Genomic DNA, 22,188 nt, shown 5'->3' with positions numbered 1-22,188 from the left:
CATAGTCATATGACGTCCGCAGATGGGATCTCACATCCTGGACGGGCATGATATGATGTCCTCAGTTTCCTGGCAGTATAGGGGGTGCACACGCACCACGTTACCGAGGAGTGGATGCGCGTGCCTGGTGGCCGCGATGCCCGCCGGGCACTTGTAATCGCTCGTTATAGAGCAGGACCATGGATCTGTGTCAGATCCACATCCTGTCAGGGGAGAGGAGACCGATTGTGTGTTCATACTAAGTATGAACACCGATTGGGCTCCTCCTCTAGTCAGTCCCCTCCTCCTACAGTTAGAATCACTCCCTAGGGAACACAGTTAACCCCTTGATCACCCCCTCTAGTGTTAACCCCTTCCCTGCCAGCGACATTTATACAGTAATCAGTGCATTTTTATAGCACTGATTGCTGTATAAATGCCAATGGTCTGAAAATAGTGTCAAAAGTGTCCGATGTGTTCGCTGCAATGTCGCCTGTCACGATAAAAATCACCGCCATTACTAGTAAAAGAAAATAATTTTAAAAATGCCATAAATCTATCCCCTATTTTGTAGGCGCTATAAATTTTGCGCAAACCAATCAATGTACGCTTATGATAAGAAATATGCAAAGAATTGCAGGTGATATCGATATTTGCCTTGTTCCTTATATGTAATTTGTGTAGCTAAAAAGGGCGCTGGCTTAATGTTTATGCAACTTTCTTAAGTCCTGACCAAGGCCTGGGGCAATACTTAAGAAACTAGCAGATGTTACATAATAGAAAACCTTGTAAAGACACTCTGGATTTTGCAATAAAGCTGACAATGCACCATGAGTCACCAGTGTGCCTTAGCCAATGGCAGGTTGCCAAATATTACTATAAAGTAGTTGCTTACAGGTTTATATGTGTGATTTTTCTGTGGACCTTCTGCTGAAAGGGTCCCTCATCCGTTTGTACTGTACATCTGTAATAAATCTGTCTTCTAATCAACATGACCGGAATTGACTGATCAGTAAGAGAATGGAATTTTACTGACATCATGGTCCTTTCGAGCCGGAAGCAAGGATTAGGTGGTGGATCGAACGGTTCCGTCCAAAATATGGGTCAGTATCAGACTCCCTCTCGCCGAGACCTAGGTCCTCCCATTCAAGTTAAGTGGTAAAAAGATGCTGGTCGGTTCCGGGACCACACCTAAGCTCTGCTACTGGATTTATTCAATCCAGTCCTCCGTCTGTGAAAGGTAAGACAGATCTTTTCTTTTCTCTTCTACTCAAGGTCATTTTTTTATTTTTTTTTATTTATTGAGTATGCCGGTGTTCTGCCGTATAATGTCTGGCCATCAAATAGTGTCCGGGCCGTACTGCGCATGCGCAGTACGGAGCAGACGAAGCTTCGGAAAATCTCCGAAGCTGAGCGGCAGAGGTGGTAGCCCCACCATCCAAGCGGACATAGGGTTGTGAATATTAGAGGGCCCCTCGCAGGCGAGTTTCGCTCGCCACGCTTCGGGCTCGGCCTCGCTGCACTCGGCTCTTTTTTATTCCTACTCTATGTCCACTTGGATAGTGGGGATAGAACCTGGACTCACGGCGCAGGCGCTGTTCATCCTCGGCAATTTTCGGAATCTGTGTTGCTGTGTACTGCGCACGCGCAGTACGCAGCGGACACTATCGGATGGAGGACGTTATGTGACAAGACACCGGCACTGTGGCTAGGTGACACAGGGGCCGAAGACAGAGGCACTTGGAGACGTTGCCTCTGGTAAATAGACGTAGCCCGCTGTCCGAGACAGATTACAAAAAATATAAGGTACCGGAAGATGATTGATAATTGTTGTGAATAGTGACTACAAGTATTCTGGATAGATTACAGAGAGTCACGGTGGCCATTTCAGGTTTTTGATGGTTGAGACAAAAGAGGAAGTGAATGTGCGAGTAGGCTAACTTTCTCAGCAACACTTCCCCCCCATAGATCGATTCTTTTTCTCTTTTTCTCTCGAGAGCAATATTTCCAGCACTGTTCCTTTTGCTGCATTTGTTAACACATGAGACTAACTCTCTTGGTCTTTCTTCCTCATGTTTAACCTTACTGCAGCGATTTTTTTTTTTAATTCTCTACTGAGTGTGGAGTGTCTTGATATTTTTGCTTTTCTTGTATTCTTATTGTTCATGATCCAAGGGTTGCTAGTCTGGTGGTTTACAAATTGATAAAAGGGCCGCTTAAATGCTAAGGGTAGGGAATTTGTTTGCTAAGGCAGAGATATATATATATATCTGTGTCCCTGCAGATTTGTGGTTAAAAAAAAATGGACTCACCCTCCCCCCCCCCACGGACTTCTAGTGCACTTCCCTTTTTTTGTTTTTTGGTGTGTGTGTGTGTGTGTGTGTGTGTGTGTGAGAGAGAGAGAGACATGGGGAATAGACTCTGCAAAGGTATTTCTTGTGCTGGTTTGTGTTGTTGCTGTGTACCAAATGTACCATTAGAAGGTGATAAGAAATGTATGCATGGTAAAAGTCCAAAGAATGTTAAATATTGCCGTAAGTGGGAAAAGGACTGTGGGTTTAATGGGAAACTAACAGTGAGGGGTTGTCAAGCTTTAGTAGATAGAATTAAAATGTTTGGACCAAAGGATCAGAAGCGATATGGACTTCAAGTACCGTATATACTCGAGTATAGGTCGATCCGAATATAAGCCGAGGCCCCTAATTTACCACAAAAAAAATGGGAAAACGTATTGACTCGTGTATAAGCCGAGGGTGAGACATGCCTGTCCATCCGTGTGTCCATCCCTGTGTGTCCATCCCTGTGTGTCCATCCCTGTGTCCAGCCTACCTGTGTCCTGTGCCTCTTTGTCCTTCTGCAGCCTGTGTCCTTCTGCAGCGATCTGCATGTAAAAACATGCCAGGATCGCCGCACCTCTTCTCCTCGTCTGTGAAAGACGGCGGCCATTCCACTGTTCAAAAGCTGCGCCTCCGTCTGTGATAGGCGGAACACTCAATTTCCCAGCAGTCAGTGTTCCGCCTATCACGGACATCCTCTCATCCTCGTCCGTAGTATGAGGATGAGCGGATGTCCGTGATAGGCGGACCACTGACTGCTGGGAAATTGAGTGTTCCGCCTATCACAAACAGGGAGGCGCGGCTTTTGAATAGTGGAATGGCCGCCGTCTGTCTGCACGACACGCTGATCGGGTAGACAGACGGCGGTGACTTGAGTATAAGCCGAGGGGGGCACTTTCAGCCTAAAAAAAGGGGCTGAAAATCTCGGCTTATACTCGAGTATATACGGTAACAGAGGAATGGTTGCAACAAGCGCAGAGAAGAGCAGAAAGTAAAGCTAAATCAAACCAAAGGAATAAATCCCAAATGCAGTTGCCTTTGGTTGATGAAGAAGATGATACTATGTGTATAGTGCAGCAACCACCGCCCTATCATGCCCCGCCCCCTCCACAACCAACATATCCCACCCTGCCGCAGGGGGCTGGAACTAACCCCTTCATCCTGCAGTCACACCCTCTTCCCCTTCAAGCCTCCACCCCTCAGAAGGGACCCAACCAGCCCCCATAGGAAGGCTTGGGTGTCTCCCCTATTGCACAAGCAGCCCATGACAGCCCTAGGTTAAACAGATCCATGATAGAGACATTAATGGACATTAATGGAAGCCATTGCTAAGGGGTGGGCACAGGCGGGGGAAGCCCGAAATCGAAGAGCTCCCACAAGATACCCTGGGGAGGACGAGGAGGAGAATATGTGCCCTCTGATTGAGGTCCCTAATCCAATGGCAGGCCAAAACATAAATGGACAAGTCCAGCCTCTTACTATGACCATATATCGGCCCTGGACTGAAAGTGATGTGCAAAAAGCCACCTAACATATTAAGCACCCCAAATTAGGTCCAGCAGAATTTGTGGAAAATATTCTAGGGCTACGAGATAGCTATAACTTAAATGGGGTGGAGGTAGAGCGGGCAATCAGACGTGTATTGGGGCCAGATTGGGCCTTAGTAAAAGGAGACTGGGAACCATGTGCAGTAGACCACCAAGGGAATAGGGGACTCCCTCTTGCTCCAAATCACGCAGATTCAAATGCGAGAGTAAATAATCTTCTAAAACAAATAACACCCTCCAGGAGGTCATATTTATCTCTCCAGAGAACAAACCAGTCCCGCCAAAGACTTTATTTAACCACTTGCTTACTGGGCACTTAAACCCCCCTCATGCCCAGACCAATTTTCAGCTTTCAGTGCTCTCACACTTTGAATGACAATTCATGCAACACTGTAACCAAATGATTTTTTGTCCTTTTCGTCATACCAATAGAGCTTTCTTTTGGTGGTATTTGATCACCTCTCGGTTTTTTCTTTTCTGCGCTATAAATGAAAAAAGACCGAAAATTTTGAAAAAAAATGAATTTTTCTTCGTTTCTGTGATAACATTTTGCAAATTAGCAATTTTTCTTCATAAATTTTGGCCACAATTTATACTACTACACATCTTTGGTAAAAATAACCCAAATTATTGCATATTATATGATCTGTGTGAAATTTATAGAGTCTACAAGCTATGGTGCAAATCATAAAGATTTGCAAAAAAAGATCACATCTGATGTACTAAGGCCTATCTCCATTCTTGAGACCCTAACAAGCCAGGAAAGTACAAATGCCCCCCAAATTACCCCTTTTTGGAAAGTAGACATTCCAATGTATTTAGTAAGAGGCATGGTGAGTTATTTTAAGTTGTCATTTTTTACCACAATTCTTTGCAAAATTAAGATTTTTTTTTTTTCACAAAATTTTCATTGTAATAGCTTATTTCTCCCACATGGAATGTGCATACCACAAATAACACCCCAAAATACATACTCCTACTCCTGAGTATAATGATACCACATGGGTGAGACTTTTACACAGCCTGACCACATACAGAGGCCTAATTTTGAAGTAGCACCTTCAGGCATTCTAGGAGCATAAATTACACATTTCATTTCTCAACCACCTATTACAGTTTTGAAGGCCCTGGAACACCAGGGCAATGGAAACGTCCAGAAAATGACCCCATTTTGGAAAGCTAGCACCCCAACGTATAATCTATGAGGCATAATGAGTCTTTTCAATGGTTAATTTTTTTCCAGAAGTTTTTGGAAAATGTGGAAAAAAATGAAAACGCTTTTTTTTTTTTTACACAAAGTTGTCCATTTAAAAGGTATTTCCAACACATAGTATTTACATAACAAAAATGGCACCCCAAAATACATTCTCCTACTCCTCCTGAGTATAACGATACCACATGTGTGAGACTTTTACACAGCCTGACCACATACAGAGGCCTAATTTTGAAGTAGCACCTTCAGACATTCTAGGAGCATAAATTGCACATTTCATTTCTCAACCACCTATTAGGCCGCGTACACACGGGCGGACTGTTCGCCCAACTTTGTTCGTCAAACAGTTTGAGCGGACAGTCCGCTCAAAATTAGCATGGACGGACTTGACCACACACGACGAACGAACAGTCCGCTGAAACTTGCGCGATGACGTGAACGGCACGTACGACGGGACGAAAAATACGACGTCCAATACACTGCAATGCAACCTTCGCCGTGTAAATCCTTTCTGAGCATGCACGGAACTTAGTTTGACGAACAAGCCTACACACGGGCGGACTGTCCGCTCAAACCAAGTTTCAGCGGACAGTTTTACAGAAATTCCGAAAAACTTTGTTCGTCAGACTGTCCGCTGAAACTGTCCGCTGAAGCCCACACACGAGCGGACTGTCTGCCGAAACACTGTTCAGCGGACAAAGTTGGGCGAACAGTCCGCCCGTGTGTACGCGGCCTTACAGTTTTGAAGGCCCTGAAACACCAGGGCAATGGAAACGTCCAGAAAACGACCCCATTTTGGAAAGCTAACACCCCAACGTATAATCTATGAGGCATAATGAGTCTTTTCAATGGTTCATTTTTTTCCCGAAGTTTTTGGAAAATGTGGAAAAAAATGAAAACGCATTTTTTTTTAACACAAAGTTGTCCGTTTATAAGATATTTCCAACGCATAGCATTTACATAGCAAAAATAACACCCCAAAATACATTCTACTACTCCTCCTGAGTATGGCAATACCACATGTGTGAGACGTTTACACAGCCTGGCCACATACAGAGGCGCAACATGCAAGGAACACAGTCGGCGTTCCAGGGACACATAGCCTGCACATACCAAGAATTACACCCCCAAATACATTATGCTGAGCAAAGGGTAAAGAAAAGATTACCTGTGGTTTTAGAAGCGCAGTTGTCCACAGGAGGATATCACTGGTCCAGGCAGCAGGCAGGGACTTGGTCAGCAACAGCGAACACAATTTTTCAGGCAGCAGGCAGGGATACTGTCCATATACAGTCCAGGGTCAGTGCAGAGATATTGTCAGCAGTGCCAAAAATATTGGTCCTGGTAGTAGGCAGGTCCATGTGGTGTGGTCAGTGCGGCATGACGGCAGTAAGTCCTACAGGAAGCAGACAGAAGTAGAGCCTCGTTCAGGACAGAATGGGGATAGGGGTAGAGGCTTCTCCCTCCCAAATCTCTTTGAAGCCTCCGAGTCTCCAGACCCTAATCTAGAAATAAGAAAACAAAGAAAAATGTTTTCTTCATCCAGAAAAACTATACTGGAGCCCCTCACATATGTGAGACCCCGTGTTGAATCCCACTAGTCCAGTTGCAGAATACAAGATCAGTCCAAGAGGCAGGCAAATATCGTGGTCAAACAGTCCAAGGTCAGTTCCAGATCAGGCAGAGGTATGTACAGAATCGTTAGGCAGAAACATGGTCGAATAACAGTCCAGTGTCAGTTCCAGATCAGGCAGAGGTATGTACAGAATCGTTAGGCAGAAGCATGGTCGAATAACAGTCCAGGGTCAGTTCCAGATCAGGCAACGGTATGTACAGAATCGGCAGGCATAAGAGTGGCCAAATAACAAGCCAGGGTCAGTTACAGAGCAGGCAGTGGCATAAGGGGTGTGAAGGTGTATGAAGGCAGAAACTGAGGATTATGTTTACCATACTTCACTAAAAATGTATTGAAGTATGGTAACGCCGAAAACAGTCGCCTATGCAGAGGCCTGGTTGGGAAGGACATTGTGCACAATAATAAGATGTGTCTCTTCTGACTCCTGCTCTGGTACACACCTTACATCTTTTTTGACGTCTTTGGCCTGTTGGTTTGGGAGGGATTTTATCGGGAAAGTGGCGCTCGGAGAGTCGACTAACAACATCTGATCGGATATTTTCTGGTGGGCCGTTTGGGAAAATAAGGGCAGTGAAAACTTCCTCCTGGTAGCCAAAGAAACGTTTGGGGTTTTGGGTGGAGTTGCGGTAGATGACATAGGAATTGTAAATGGCCAATTAAAAAAAAAATTGCTACTTTTTTGTACCAATGGTATGTCCGTCTTGTGGCAAGATATGGTTCCATCATTTGGTCGTTGAAGTCGACTCCCCCCATGAACAAATTGTATTCATAAATGCATTTTGTTTTTTTTACGGGGCCATTCCTTCTGGGGATTTCCACGAACGTATCATTGTGGATAGAAGACAACATATATACATCCCTTCTGTCCCTCCACTTCACTGCCAGAACCTCCTTGTTTCTCAGACTTGCGGTTTCTCCTTTTCGCAGCTTCTTATTCACAAGACTTTGAGGAAAGCCCTTCCGATTCCTTTTTACGGTGCCACATGCTGGCGTCTTCTTCCGGTGAAGGTTGTGGAACAGGGGCAGAAATGTGTAGAAGTTGTCTACATACAGGTGGAAGCCTTTATCCAATAGGGGGTATATGAGGTCCCAAACAACTTTCCCGCTGGATCCCAAGTAGTCTGGACAATTAGGGGGCTGCAGCTGGGTGTCCTTCCCTTCGTACACTATGAATGAATATGTGTACCCTGTGGCTCGGTCGCATAATTTGTAGATCTTCACTCCATAGCGGGCCCTTTTGCTGGGCATAAATTGCTTCATTTTAAGCCTACCACTAAATTTAATAAGGGACTCATCCACACATATGTGTTGGTCCGGGGTAAACAATTTGGGGAATGTTTGTGAAAAATTATGAAGTATTGGTCGAATTTTGTAAAGCCTGTCGTAATTTGGGTCATTTCGTGGAAGGCACTGGGTATTGTCGCTGAAATGTAAGAACCTCATGATCATCAGATACCTGGTTCTGGGCATTACCGCGGAGAAGAGCGGTGTGTGGTGGAGGGGGTGGGTTGACCAATAGATACGCAATTGATTTTTTTTGTTGAGTCCCATGTTAAATGTGAGGCCTAGAAAAACTCCTCCACCGTTAGGTCTCTCCATTCGTAGGGACGGGCATAATAAGATGTCGGATTTTTCAAAATAAATTGTTGTGCATACAGGTTGCACTGGGCCACAATTGACGACAACATATCCTCCGTAAAAATGAAATGAAAAAAATCTATTGGGGTAAAATTCTCCGTGTCTACCTGGACTCCTGGCTGGGCAGTGAAAGGGGGAACATTGGCCTCTCCCGAATTAGGAGGAAGCCATAAGGGGTTCTGAAGGGCATAGGGAAGGCCGGCATGGCTCCTAACCCTTTGGGGCTGAGATGACAGCCCACTGGTACTTGGCCTTTCTTGCCGGGGCACTGCGGTGCTGGTGGATGGCACTTCGGTGCTGGTGGACGGCACTGCCTCACTAGAACGCCTTTGTTTGATGGGCCAGATATCTTCCTCCTCGGATTCAGTCAGTGTTTCACTGCTGAGGACTGGCTCATAATTTATGTCGGCTTCAGAATCCGAATCTGAAAGAGAATCTGAAGAGGAGAGCTCCCCGTTGCTCTCGTCGGCCGTGGAAAGAATTTTGTACGCCTCCTCGGCGGAAAAGACTCGTTTAGACATGGTTGCTGGTGTTAAGCCTGCACTGATGGGCACTGATGAGGTGGCACTGATGTGCACTGATTGATGGCACAGATGTGCACTGATGAGGTGGCACAGATGTGTACTGGATATAGAGGGGTGGGTCCTGCGCAAATCGTGCCACTCAAATAAAATACACAAATTCAAACTAATATAAATATGTGCATACATATAATGCCGTGAAAAATATAGTCCATAAAACAGCACGGATAAAAATATAAGAAATGGAGAAGGGATCAATGATAGAATAATGATAGAATGTCCGCTACTCAAGGCTCCCAGAACTCTCACCTTCAAACGAAGTGAATAAGCAAATCAAACAAACTCCAGGATTCTCTTATTTCATTCATAAATAATAGCCATCAGGAAATCCAAAGGAGGGATGTAGTGATACAATTCCGCCACTAGAGGGCCAGTCCCAGCTTATAGAATAGGTAATATGGATCTTCACTTCTATTCCACACTGTATGGCTCAAAATAAGAGAGAGGAGGGGGAGAGAGAAAAACAGGAGACTTCCATAGTGTAGTAGTTTACAAAAACGGCAGGTAGATTTATTAAGAAGCAGTAAAGACTCTCACATTTTGATTGCAAAAAACAAACACAATCACGAAGAGGGTGTAATGGCGACTTCCGCCCGTCTTACTCTACTTCCGGTTCGTCCTCTGGCCACTCCCTACGCGTTACGTCATGTGACTTCTTCATGGGGATCATGGGGACCATGAAGAAGTCACATGACGTAACGCGTAGGGAGTGGCCAGAGGACGAACCGGAAGTAGAGTAAGACGGGCGGAAGTCGCCATTACACCCTCTTCCTGATTGTGTTTGTTTTTTGCAATCAAAATGTGAGAGTCTTTACTGCTTCTTAATAAATCTACCTGCCGTTTTTTAAACTACTACACTATGGAAGTCTCCTGTTTTTCTCTCTCCCCCTCCTCTCTCTTATTTTGAGCCATACAGTGTGGAATAGAAGTGAAGATCCATATTACCTATTCTATAAGCTGGGACTGGCCCTCTAGTGGCGGAATTGTATCACTACATCCCTCCTTTGGATTTCCTGATGGCTATTATTTATGAATGAAATAAGAGAATCCTGGAGTTTGTTTGATTTGCTTATTCACTTCGTTTGAAGGTGAGAGTTCTGGGAGCCTTGAGTAGCGGACATTCTATCATTATTCTATCATTGATCCCTTCTCCATTTTTTATATTTTTATCCGTGCTGTTTTATGGACTATATTTTTCACGGCATTATATGTATGCACATATTTATATTAGTTTGAATTTGTGTATTTTATTTGAGTGGCACGATTTGCGCAGGACCCACCCCTCTATATCCATTATTTGATCGTTTGTGTTCACTATTTTGTCCTGCTGCATTTTTTAGTTAGCATTTGCACTTTATATCACTCAGGTTCTTTTTCACAGCATCTGTGTTTCATTAATTCTGATTTTGGATTTTGTTCCACTTTAGTCACTCATTACCACTTAGCGGCGCGAAGGCTGACCACTTTCACAGATGTGTACTGTTGAAGCAGCACAGAGGTGGCATAGATGGGCACTGATGAGGTGGCACAGATGGGCACTGATGAGTCGGCACAGATGTGCACTGATGAGTCGGCACATATGTGCACTGATGAGTCGGCACAGATGTGCACTGATTGTACAGATGTGCACTGTTTAGGTGGCACAGATGGGCGCTTTTGAGGTGGCACAGATGGGCGCTTTTGAGGTGGCACGGATGGGCGCTGTTGAGGCGGCACAAATGGGCACTGATGGGTCGGCACAGATGTGCACTGATTTATTGCACAGATGTGCAGATTTATTGCACAGATGTGCACTGATGAGGCGGCAGATGGGCACAGATGGGCACTGCTGAGGCGGCACAGATGGGCACTGCTGAGTCGGCACAGATGGGCACTGCTGAGGTGACACAGATGGGCACTGATGGGTCGGCACAGATGTGCACTGATTTATTGCACAGATGTGCAGATTTATTGCACAGATGTGCACTGATGAGGCAGCAGATGGGCACAGATGGGCACTGCTGAGGCGGCACAGATGGGCACTGAGGCAGCACAGATGGGCACTGCTGAGGCGGCACAGATGGGCACTGCTGAGGTGGCACAGATGGTACAGATGGGCACCGATTGGTACAGATGGGCACCAATTGGCACTGGTGGGCACTGGCGGTGCACAGATGGGCACTGGCGGGCAATGGCGGTGCACAGATGGGCACTGACGTTGCACAGATGGTGCACAGGTGGCACAGGTGGGCACAGGTGGGTACAGGTGGGCACTGGCGGGGTACAGATGGGCACTGGCAAGGTAGAGATGGGCACTGGTGGGGTACAGATGGGCACTGGCGGGGTACAGGTGGGCACTGGCGGGCACAGATGGCACTAATAACACTTGTTATTTCAACTCACAGAATCTCTCTCCTCACACGCTGTCTCTGTGTGAGGAAACAGATTTGGCAATGGGAAATGATCTCATTTGTTTACATTTGAGATCATCACCCATTGGAGGCGGCGATCGCGCTGTAAACGGCCGCTGTGATTGGCCGTTTACAGCGATCTGTGATTGGCTGTGTCCAGGGGACACAGCGAACACAGATTTTCCCCGATGCGCACTCCCGGGAGCCATTAAAGGGGACAACGGTAATAGACGTAGTCCCGACAATCGAGATCCGCGCTGTAGCCGCAGGGCCGTCTTTAAGGCAGGGCAAAAGGGGCAGCTGCCCTGGGCCCTGCCATTGTTGTGGGGCCCAAAGCAGCTGCCTCATACTTGCCAACTATCCAAGTTTACATTCCCTTGTCCCTGGAGGTTTTAGTCCTGTGCTGTGTCCTGATATCTCAGTGTAAAGTGCTGCTACTAACGCTGCCCAGCTCTACCTATTGATGTGTACAGACAACTCACCTTTAGACCCTGTGTTTACATGTGAATAACCAGCATTCATATGTAAATAGCAGTGACATGCATATGTAAATAGCTGAGGCCAACGTCATTGATATGTAAAAAAGGCAGCATTCATATGTATATCATGCCCCCTGCAGTGAGGAGATGATGTGCTGTAACCTACAGCAACCAGCGAGCAGTATTACTGTACAGTAATCTCTAGCAGCCAATCAACAAGCAGAAATCATGTGCTGTAACCTTTAGCAACTAATCAGTGAACCTTAAGGAGTGCTATAACCTCTAGCAACCAGTCAGTAAGCAGTAATGATATGCTGTAACCTCTGGCAACCAATCGCAATCGCTGCCTGATCTGATACAGTCTAGCTGCTATTTAATGTATGTCTCAGAGAAGGTGGAGAGCGAAATTTCATGGGGGGAGGGGGGCCCTAAGAAAATTTTTGCCCAGGGCCCAATCAATATTAAAGACGGCCCCCCTGTGTAGCCGTCATTTGACTATAGCGCGGATCTCAAGTGGTTAAGTATGCAGCATTCTTGACCCATGGAGTAACACATGTGTCAAACAGGGGGATGAGTGAGATACTAAATAAAGTGGTAGCAGCCTATGGCATTACAAACTACTCAAAAACGTTTTGTTCTCAATGCATTATACCTGCAAGACACAATGCTCAGAGAGGCATAAGACCACGGAAAGGCATTTTATTGAATTAGACAAATGTGAAAGGAAGAAATATTGTTTGGTAATCATTGATGCATTGACCAAATGGGTAGAGATATTCCCCACAGGAAGTGCTGATACCTTAACAGTAGCTAAAGCCTTACTAAAAGATATCATTCCACGATTTGGGATACCAGAGAAGATTTATAGTGATAATGGTCCACATTTTGTAAATCAGACCATAAACCACTTGACAGAAGTGATGGGTAGGGATGAGCTTCGTGTTCGAGTCGAACATACGTTCGACTCAAACATCGGCTGTTCGCCCGTTCGGCGAATTCCGAACGTTATGGGCCGTTCGCGCCAAATTCATGTGGCGCTCACGGCCCACAATGCACAGCGATGGCGCAGTGCATTGCTGGCTCATGATTGGCCAAGCATGCACTGTGACCCCGCATGCTTGGCCAATCACAGCGCCGGCAGCGAGGAGAACCATGATTGGCCACAGGCAGGATGCGTCTGCGTGCTCTGTACCCAGTACACACCGCTATATCCACCTACATAGCTCTTCTCTATTTGAGCCATCTGCCATCTGCAGAAGTTATTGGAAGTTGTGTGTCCCTCCAGCACAGCACAGTATACATCTGTATTTACCCTTTATTGCTGGTGTTCTATAATAAAGGCATCTGCAGGAGTTAGTGGGTGTTGTGTGCCTCCAGCACAATATACACCTGTATCTACCCTTTATTGCTGTTCTCTAATAGAGCCATCTGCAGGGCTTAGTGGGTGTTGTGTGCCTCCAGTACAGTATACCCCTTTATCTACCCTTTATTGCTGGTGTTCTATAATAAAGGCATCTGCAGGAGTTAGTGGGTGTTGTGTGCCTCCAGCACAATATACACCTGTATCTACCCTTTATTGCTGTTCTCTAATAGAGCCATTTGCAGGGCTTAGTGGGTGTTGTGTGCCTCCAGTACAGTATACCCCTTTATCTACTCTTTATTGCTGGTGTTCTATAATAAAGGCATCTGCAGGAGTTAGTGGGTGTTGTGTGCCTCCAGCACAATATACACCTGTATCTACCCTTTATTGCTGTTCTCTAATAGAACCATCTGCAGGGCTTAGTGGGTGTTGTGTGCCTCCAGTACAGTATACCCCTTTATCTACCCTTTATTGCTGGTGTTCTATAATAAAGGCATCTGCAGGAGTTAGTGGGTGTTGTGTGCCTCCAGCACAATATACACTACCCAATTGCTGTTTTACCCAACTCCCTTCAGGCCATTACCATGTCTGGAAGGCCAGCAAGGAGAGGCAGACAGGCGCAAGCCGATAAAAGAGGGCAAGCAGGCTCTGTGTCTAGAGACAACAGTGCTGGTTGTGGACGCGGTGCATCGTCATCAGCACGTGGCCATGGGACACACTTGTCCTTCTTTTCGGCACCTGGACATGTTGAGCCGCAACATGCCAACGACTTGGTAGAGTGGATGACCAAGCCCTCTTCATCCTCCTCATCCTCTCTCACCCAGTCTCAGGGTACTAGCAAAGCAGCTGCCAACGCATCGTCTTCCCTCGTCTCAAAGTCATCATCAGTGACTCCTTCCCTAGACCCACCACGTCCTCCTGAGGAGTCTCCTGAACTCTTTGAGCACAGTGTTGGGTACATGCTCCAGGAGGATGCCCAGTGTTTTGTAGGCTCTGATGATGACACTCAGCTAGAGGAAGGCAGTAGCGTGAATGCAGAGAGAGGGGATGCTCAAGAAGGACAGCAATCTGGCAGTCATGTTCCACAAGCTGCAGCATACTGCCAGGTTTGCTACAGCGATGAAGAGGGAGGGGATGATGAGGGCACTGACTCCATGTGGGTGCCTGGTAGGAGAGAGGAGGAGGAGGCACATATCCAATGAGGCAGGATGCCCTCCGGGGCCAGCTTAGGGGCAGCACACCGACTGAATCACACCGCAGAGCTCCGCTTGTGCAGGGCGCTGCCTCTGCGCGTTATTCTAAAAGTTCTTTGGTGTGGGCCTTTTTTGAGACGAGTGCATCAGATCGCACCGCTGCTATTTGCAACATATGTCTCAAGCGTATCTCGCGTGGCCAAAACATCAGCCGCTTGGGCACCACATGCTTGACCAGACATATGTTGACCTGCCATGCAGCTCGTTGGCAAGCGTACCTCAGAGACCCACACCAAAGAACAAAGTGGACCTCTCCTTGCTCCTCATCAGCTGGCATCTCCAACCCCACTAGACCTTCAGTCCTCTCTGAAACCTGCACTGAGAGGAATGAAGGTGTAGAATTAGGTGTGTCACAGCCAAGTGCTTCCGGGCACTCTGCTAGCAGTACACCCACGTCCGATTATAGCAGGCAAATGACCCTGCCCAAGCTGCTGGACCGGCGAAAGAAGTTCACTCCCAGCCATCCACATGCCCAGCGGTTGAATGCTAGCTTGGCTAAATTGCTAGCACTTTAACTGCTGCCTTTTCAGTTGGTAGACTCGGCCCCCTTCTGTGAGTTTGTACAATGTGCGGTTCCTCAGTGGCAGGTCCCCAAACGCCACTTTTTCTCATGGAAGGCGATTACGGCTCTCTACCGGCATGTGGAAGGCAATGTCCTTGCCTCGCTGGACAGGGCGGTCAGCGGTAAGGTGCATATTACCGCTGACTCATGGTCCAGCAGGCATGGACAGGGACGTTACCTGTCTTTCACGGCCCATTGGGTCACTCTTCTGGCAGCTGGGAAGGATGCAGGACAAGGTGCAGTAGTGTTGGAGGTTGTTCCGCCACCACGCCTCCAAAATGCTACTATTGGTTGTGACACACCTCTCTCCTCCACCCCTTCCTCTTCTTCTTCCTCCATGGCCTCTTCCAGTGCTCTGTCCTCAGAACCAGCGGTGCTCCGTAGGCGTTCCAGGGGCTATGCAAGTACGCAGGCAAAACGATGCCATGCCGTGCTTGCGCTGGTTTGTTTGGGGGACAGGAGCCACACTGGGGCGGATGTTTTGTCAGCTCTGCAGGGGGGAATTTTTGATGCAATGCTTTGCAGCAGGGCTAATTCCTGCAATAAAACTAGAGTATATGGGAGAGGTTGCAGTGTTGTGGCACCAGCACCAGTGCCTAAGGCCCAATTTTTCTGTCCCTGTTTAACAGGGGCATTTAATTACAATTTTTGATGCAATGCTTTGCAGCAGGGCTAATTCCTGCAATAAAACTAGAGTATATGGGAGAGGTTGCAGTGTTGTGGCACCAGCACCAGTGCCTAAGGCCCAATTTTTCTGCCCCTGTTTAACAGGGGCATTTAATTACAATTTTTGATATAATATTTCACAGGAGGGCCCGTTCCTGTGCCCACCCAGAGTAACTGTGAGGACTTATAGTGTTGTGGCACCAGCACCACAACCACCAAAGGTCAATTTTTCTACCACTGTTCAACAATGGCATGTAATTACAATTCTTGATATAATCGTTCACAGCAGGGCGCTCCAGCGCCCACCAAGAGTCACTTTGAGGGCTTACAATGTTGTGGCAAAACCAACACCTTGTTCCGCCATTTCTGCAGAGCATATAGGGCAGGCCCCTACTTTCAAACATCCAATTTACAAACATCTCCTACTTGCAAACGGAAGGAGACAACAGCAAGTGAAATGAAAAAAGATGTACGACAAAACAAATTATACAGGGGTGATAACCCTTCCCTATGTTTTCCAAAAAGCTTAAAAATAGTTTTTTTGACTGGAGCTACACTTTAAAAATGTACCAGTTGAAAATTACAAACAGATTCAACTTAACACAACAAACCTACACAGTCCCTGTCTTGTTTGCATCGCCTGTATACTGCTGTTCTGAGTATACAGTGGTGTGAAAAAGTGTTTGCCCCCTTCCTCATTTCCTGTTCCTTTGCATGTTTGTCACACTTAAGTGTTTCGGAACATCAAACCAATTTAAACAATAGTCAAGGACAACACAAGTAAACACAAAATGCAATTTGTAAATGAAGGTGTTTATTATTAAAAGGTGAAAAAAAATCCAAACCATCATGGCCCTGTGTGAAAAAGTGATTGCCCCCTAAACCTAATAACTGGTTGGGCCACCCTTAGCAGCAACAACTACAACCAAGCGTTTGCAATAACGTGCAATGAGGCTTTTACAGCGTCCTGGAGGAATTTTGGCCCACTCATCTTTGCAGAATTGTCCTAATTCAGTTACATTAGAGGGTTTTCGAGCATGAACGGCCTTTTTAAGGTCATACCACAACATCTCAATAGGATTCAGGTCAGGACTTTGGCTAGGCCCCTCCAAAGTCTTCATTTTGTTTTTCTTCAGCCATTCGGTGGTGGACTTGCTGGTGTGTTTAGGATCATTGTCCTGCTGCAGAACCCAAGTTCGTTTCAGCTTGAGTACACGAACAGATGGTCGGACATTCTCCTTCAGGATCTCTTGGTAGACAGCAGAATTCTTAGTTCCTTTTATCACGGCAAGTCTTCCAGGTCCTGAAGCAGAAAAACAGCCCCAGACCATCACACTACCACCACCATATTTTACTGTTGGTATAATGTTCTTTTTATGAAATGCAGTGTTCCTTCTACGCCAGATATACTTGGACACACACCTTCCAAAGAGTTCCACTTTTGTCTCATCGGTCCACAGAATGTTGTCCCAAAAGTCTTGAGGATCATCAAGATGTGTTGTGGAGAAATTGAGACGAGCTTTGATGTTCTTTTTGCTCAGCAGTGGTTTTCTCCTTGGAACTCTGCCATGCAGGCCATTTTTGCCCAGTCTTTTCCTGATGGTGGAGGCATGAACGCTGACCTTAACTGAGGCAAGTGAGGCCTGCAGTTCCTTGGACGTTGTTGTGGGGTCTTTTGTGACCTCTTGGATGAGTCGTCGCTGCGCTCTTGGGGTAATTTTGGGCGGCCGGCCACTCCTGGGAAGGTTCACCACTGTTCCATGTCTTCGCCATTTGTGGATAATGGCTCTCACTGTGGTTCGCTGGATTCCCAAAGCTTTGGAAATGGCTTTATAACCCTTTCCAGACTGATAGATCTCAATTACTTTCTTTCTCAATTGTTCCTGAATTTCTTTGGGTCTCAGCATGATGTGTAGCTTTTAAGGATCTTCTGGTGGACCTTACTGTGTCAAGCAGCTCCTATTTAAGTGATGCCTTGATTGTGAACAGGTGTGGCAATAATCAGGCCTGGGTGTGGCTAGAGAAATTGAACTCAGGTGTGGACAACCACAGTTATAGTATGTTTTAACAAGGGGGGCAATCACATTTTCACACAGGGCCATGATGGTTTGGATTTTTTTTCACCTTTAATAATAAACACCTTCATTTACAAATTGCATTTTGTGTTTACTTGTGTTGTCCTTGACTATTGTTTAAATTGGTTTGATGTTCCGAAACACTTAAGTGTGACAAACATGCAAAGGAACAGGAAATGAGGAAGGGGGCAAACACTTTTTCACACCACTGTATAGTGCCTGGGGGCCACACGCATTTCCTTTTTTTAATATGGGTACGGGGTTCCCATTAATATGCGTACAAGACCCAAAGGGGCTGGTAATGGGCAGGGAGGCCTATCCATGCCATTTTTCTCAATGATTTTCAACCATATTGCAGGAACCAGATATAACATTAAAACCGCAAGCAGTTTTAAATGATGTTATTTCCGTTTAATGTCATTTTGTGCAGGGACTGTTCTAAACACGGGAAACACGTGGCACTTGACAGGCATACTACAGACACCCCCAGGCACGATATTTAAAGGAATATTTCACTTTTTTTCACTTTAATCGTCATTAAAATCAGTGCTCCCGACCAAAACTGCCATTTTTAAAAACATTTTAGGCGTTGACCCATGTCCCCTGGGGCAGGAGCCAGGTCCCCAAACCCTTTTTAAGACAGTATCTTGCATATTAGCCATTAGAAAAAGCACTTTTAATTTCGAACGTTCGAGTCCCATTGACTTCAATGGGGTTCTAAAGTTCGTAAGAATTTGGGGTCCGATCGAAAGTTCTGGTGCGAACCGAACCGGGGGGTGTTCGGCTCATCGCTAGTGATGGGTATAGAAGTAAAGAATCACTGTGCATATCACCCTCAGTCAGCAGGGCTCGTAGAAAGACATACTGCGATATTAAGGCTGGGTTCACACTGCTGCAGGGGGAGATCCGGATGTGATTCGCACCGCACTGCAGTGCAAATCACATCCGATCTCCGTAGCGATGCGAGTTCAGCCATACAGATAGTATGGCTGAAATCGCATCGCTCCCGCAGCAAACTCGCACGGGACCCTTTTTTTGGTCCGCAGCAGAATCGGATCGCATGGGTGTTCACACCATGCGATCCGATTCCTGTGCGAGTGTGCAGATCGCACTGCGATATGCGGACGGATCTGGGGGTGTCAGTAACATATCATTGACACTCCCGGCCATCCGCATAGGGCAGTGTGAACTGCCGGCGGGAGGTATGCGATGCGGGAAAACGCCGCGGATTCGCGGCGTTCCCGCATCGCTATAGTGTGAACCTAGCCTAAAGAGCAAGGTAAAAAAGGCTATGGCAGAGACAGGGAAAAATTGGATGTACTGTCTCCCACTAGCTATTTTAAGTATGCACATCACCCCCACCAAGCCATTTGAAATGATGTATTGTAGACCTTATAAAATACCTTTATTACCAAATCAAACCCACACAGTGGAAGCGGAGAGAACCTCAGCAGAATACATACTAAGATCATTAAAATACAAAATAAATTAACCAAGTGTGTTCCATTCCAGAAGGAGAGCCCATAGGAATGAAATTGGAGACTGGGTCCTCATCAAGGTGATCAAAAAGAAGCACTGGCACTCCCCTAAGTGGGATAGTCCATATCAAGTACTCCTTACTACTCCCACCGCAGTAAGAATTGCTGAAAGGACTACCTGGATTCACCAATCCCACTGTAAAAAGGTAAACATAGGCAGAGTAGGGACAGAAAGACTGAAGGAGGGGGAAAGTCCAACTACAAAGGGAGGCAGATAAAAGGTCTGCTTGTCTCAACCTTGGTGAAGAAAAGGCCCTATTTAGGCCCCCCTCACTTCAGATAGGATGGTAGGGATTTTGTTCCTCGTGGCAGCATTGGTGACTCTAGGAGAGGTCTCTATACGGGGAGGTAGGAGACATGGGAGGATAATGGAACCAATCAATTGGAAAGAGACAGGAAGAGCATTGAACCTCACCATTGTTGAGGGAACCACCAGTACTATACAGGTGGATTTATGCCAGATGACAGATTGTGGAGATAAGGTAGCGGGTAAGCTGACCTGGGCAGACAAATATGTGTGCTACTTGGCTGGAACTACCGGGTGTACTACTTGGGATTCAGTCATGTGGACAACTGCAGCCCAGGATTGGGGATATGAGATCCCAGCAGCAGGAGATTTAAAGAATAGATTAACCATAACCAGGGGAGGGCTGGCAGCCTTAGGCCTGGGGGGCAAGTCCAGTCAAGTGGCCCATTGAACCACTGAATCAGCTCACCACCCATCTACACCACATTCCCCGTACAGAGAGAGAGGGAGACTGCTCCACATTGCCCCAAAGAGAGAGAGACTGCTTCACACTGCCTGCACAGAGAGAGACCCCGCTTCACACTGCCTCCACATAGAGAGACCCCGCTTCACACTGCCTTCACAGAGAAAGACCCCGCTTCACACTGCCTCCACATAGAGAGACCCCACTTCACACTGCCTCCACATAGAGAGACCCCGCTTCACACTGCCTCCACATAGAGAGACCCCGCTTCACACTGCCTCCACAGAGAGACCCCGCTTCACACTGCCTGCACAGAGAGAGACCCCGCTTCACACAGCCTCCATATAGAGAGACCCCGCTTCACACTGCCTTCACATAGAGAGACCCCGCTTCACACTGACTCCACATAGAGAGACCCCGCTTCACACTGCCTCCACATAGAGAGACTCTGCTTCACACTGCCTCCACATAGAGAGACTCCGCTTCACACTGCCTCCACATAGAGAGACCCTGCTTCACACTGCCTCCACAGAGAGAGACCCCGCTTCACACTGCCTCCACATAGAGAGACCCCGCTTCACACTGCCTCCACATAGAGAGACCCCACTTCACACTGCCTGCACAGAGAGAGACCCGCTTCACACAGCCTCCATATAGAGAGACCCCGCTTCACACTGACTCCACATAGAGAGACCCCGCTTCACACTGCCTCCACATAGAGAGACTCTGCTTCACACTGCCTCCATATAGAGAGACTCCGCTTCACACTGCCTCCACATAGAGAGACCCTGCTTCACACTGCCTCCACAGAGAGAGAGACCCCGCTTCACACTGCCTCCACAGAGAGAGACCCCGCTTCACACTGCCTCCACAGAGAGAGGCCGCTTCACACTGCCTGCACAGAGAGAGACGCCGCTTCACACTGCCTCCACAGAGAGAGACACCGCTTCACACTGCCTCCACAGAGAGAGACACCGCTTCACAATGCCTGCACAGAGAGAGACCCCGCTTCACACTGCCTCCACATAGAGAGACCCCGCTTTACACTGCCTCCACATAGAGAGACCCCGCTTCACACTGCCTCCACATAGAGAGACCCCGCTTCACACTGCCTCCACAGAGAGAGACCCCGCTTCACACTGCCTCCACAGAGAGAGACCCCGCTTCACACTGCCTGCACAGAGAGAGACCCCGCTTCACACTGCCTGCACATAGAGAGACCCGCTTCACACTGCCTCCACATAGAGAGACCCCGCTTCACACTGCCTCCACATGGAGAGACCCCGCTTCACACTGCCTCCACATAGTGAGACCTCGCTTCACACTGCCTCCACATAGTGAGACCTCGCTTCACACTGCCTCCACAGAGAGAGACCCCGCTTCACACTGCCTCCACATAGAGAGACCCCGCTTCACACTGCCTCCACAGAGAGAGACCCCGCTTCACACTGCCTCCACAGAGAGAGACCCCGCTTCACACTGCCTCCACAGAGAGAGACCCCGCTTCACACTGCCTCCACAGAGAGAGACCCCGCTTCACACTGCCTCCACAGAGAGACCCCGCTTCACACTGCCTCCACAGAGAGAGACCCCGCTTCACACTGCCTCCACAGAGAGAGACCCCGCTTCACACTGCCTCCACAGAGAGAGACCGCTTCACACTGCCTGCACAGACCCCGCTTCACACTGCCTGCACAGAGAGAGCAGTCACTTTCTGTGCAGGCACTGTGAAGCAGTCAGTCTCTGTACAGGCAGTGTGAAGTGGAGCAGTCTCTCAGAGAATGGAGCAGTCTCTTAGAAAGAGACTGCATGATTGCCCCCAGAGAGACTGAGAAAAAGAGCTTGCCCCTTCCCCACACCCAGTACACAGACCAATGAGACTGCAGGAAGATGAAGACTAAAGACTGTGCTGTCACTGCCACCACACTGAGCACTACCTGTGGAGTCCGGAGCTTCTCTGGTGAGTGAGCACTACACCACTGGGCAAGCCAAGCAAGCAGAGTAGCTGAGAGTCACAGTGAGCGCAGTAGGCTAAACACGCAAGTCCTGCTGTCTCCCCGGCATGAACACCAGATTCACCAGGGTGCAGGTTCCTCCTGTCTCAATTGCGGATAGTAAGAAATGCACATGCAGGCGCATGCCGGAGCACAGGCCAGATTAAGGGCATTGTGGGCCTGGTGCTGCAGTGGAGCAGGTTTAGGAGTGGCAGGGATATGAGGTAAATA

At 47.4% G+C, this 22,188-nt stretch overlaps 1 long non-coding RNA gene across 2 annotated transcripts in view; it reads left to right on the top strand.

Moving 5' to 3' along the window:
• Positions 1-905: 905 nt before the first annotated feature.
• The window catches only part of LOC143942516 (uncharacterized), a 42,659-nt gene continuing 21,376 nt past the window's right edge, over positions 906-22,188 (top strand). The window contains exon 1 of one of the 2 annotated variants that reach the window (XR_013264801.1): positions 906-1,219. This is a non-coding gene — a long non-coding RNA (uncharacterized LOC143942516). Of the gene's footprint in view, positions 1,220-2,385; positions 2,409-22,188 lie in introns of those variants that run through there. The other variant, XR_013264803.1, reaches the window with a different exon arrangement.

Source organism: Lithobates pipiens, unplaced genomic scaffold (assembly GCF_037356315.1).
Source record: "Lithobates pipiens isolate NorthernLeopardFrog02 unplaced genomic scaffold, aLitPip1_a1.2 Scaffold_1, whole genome shotgun sequence".
Lineage (NCBI taxonomy): Eukaryota > Metazoa > Chordata > Amphibia > Anura > Ranidae > Lithobates > Lithobates pipiens.
Note: the sequence above shows the minus strand (reverse complement) of the source record. Positions and strands in the feature narration are given on the sequence as shown.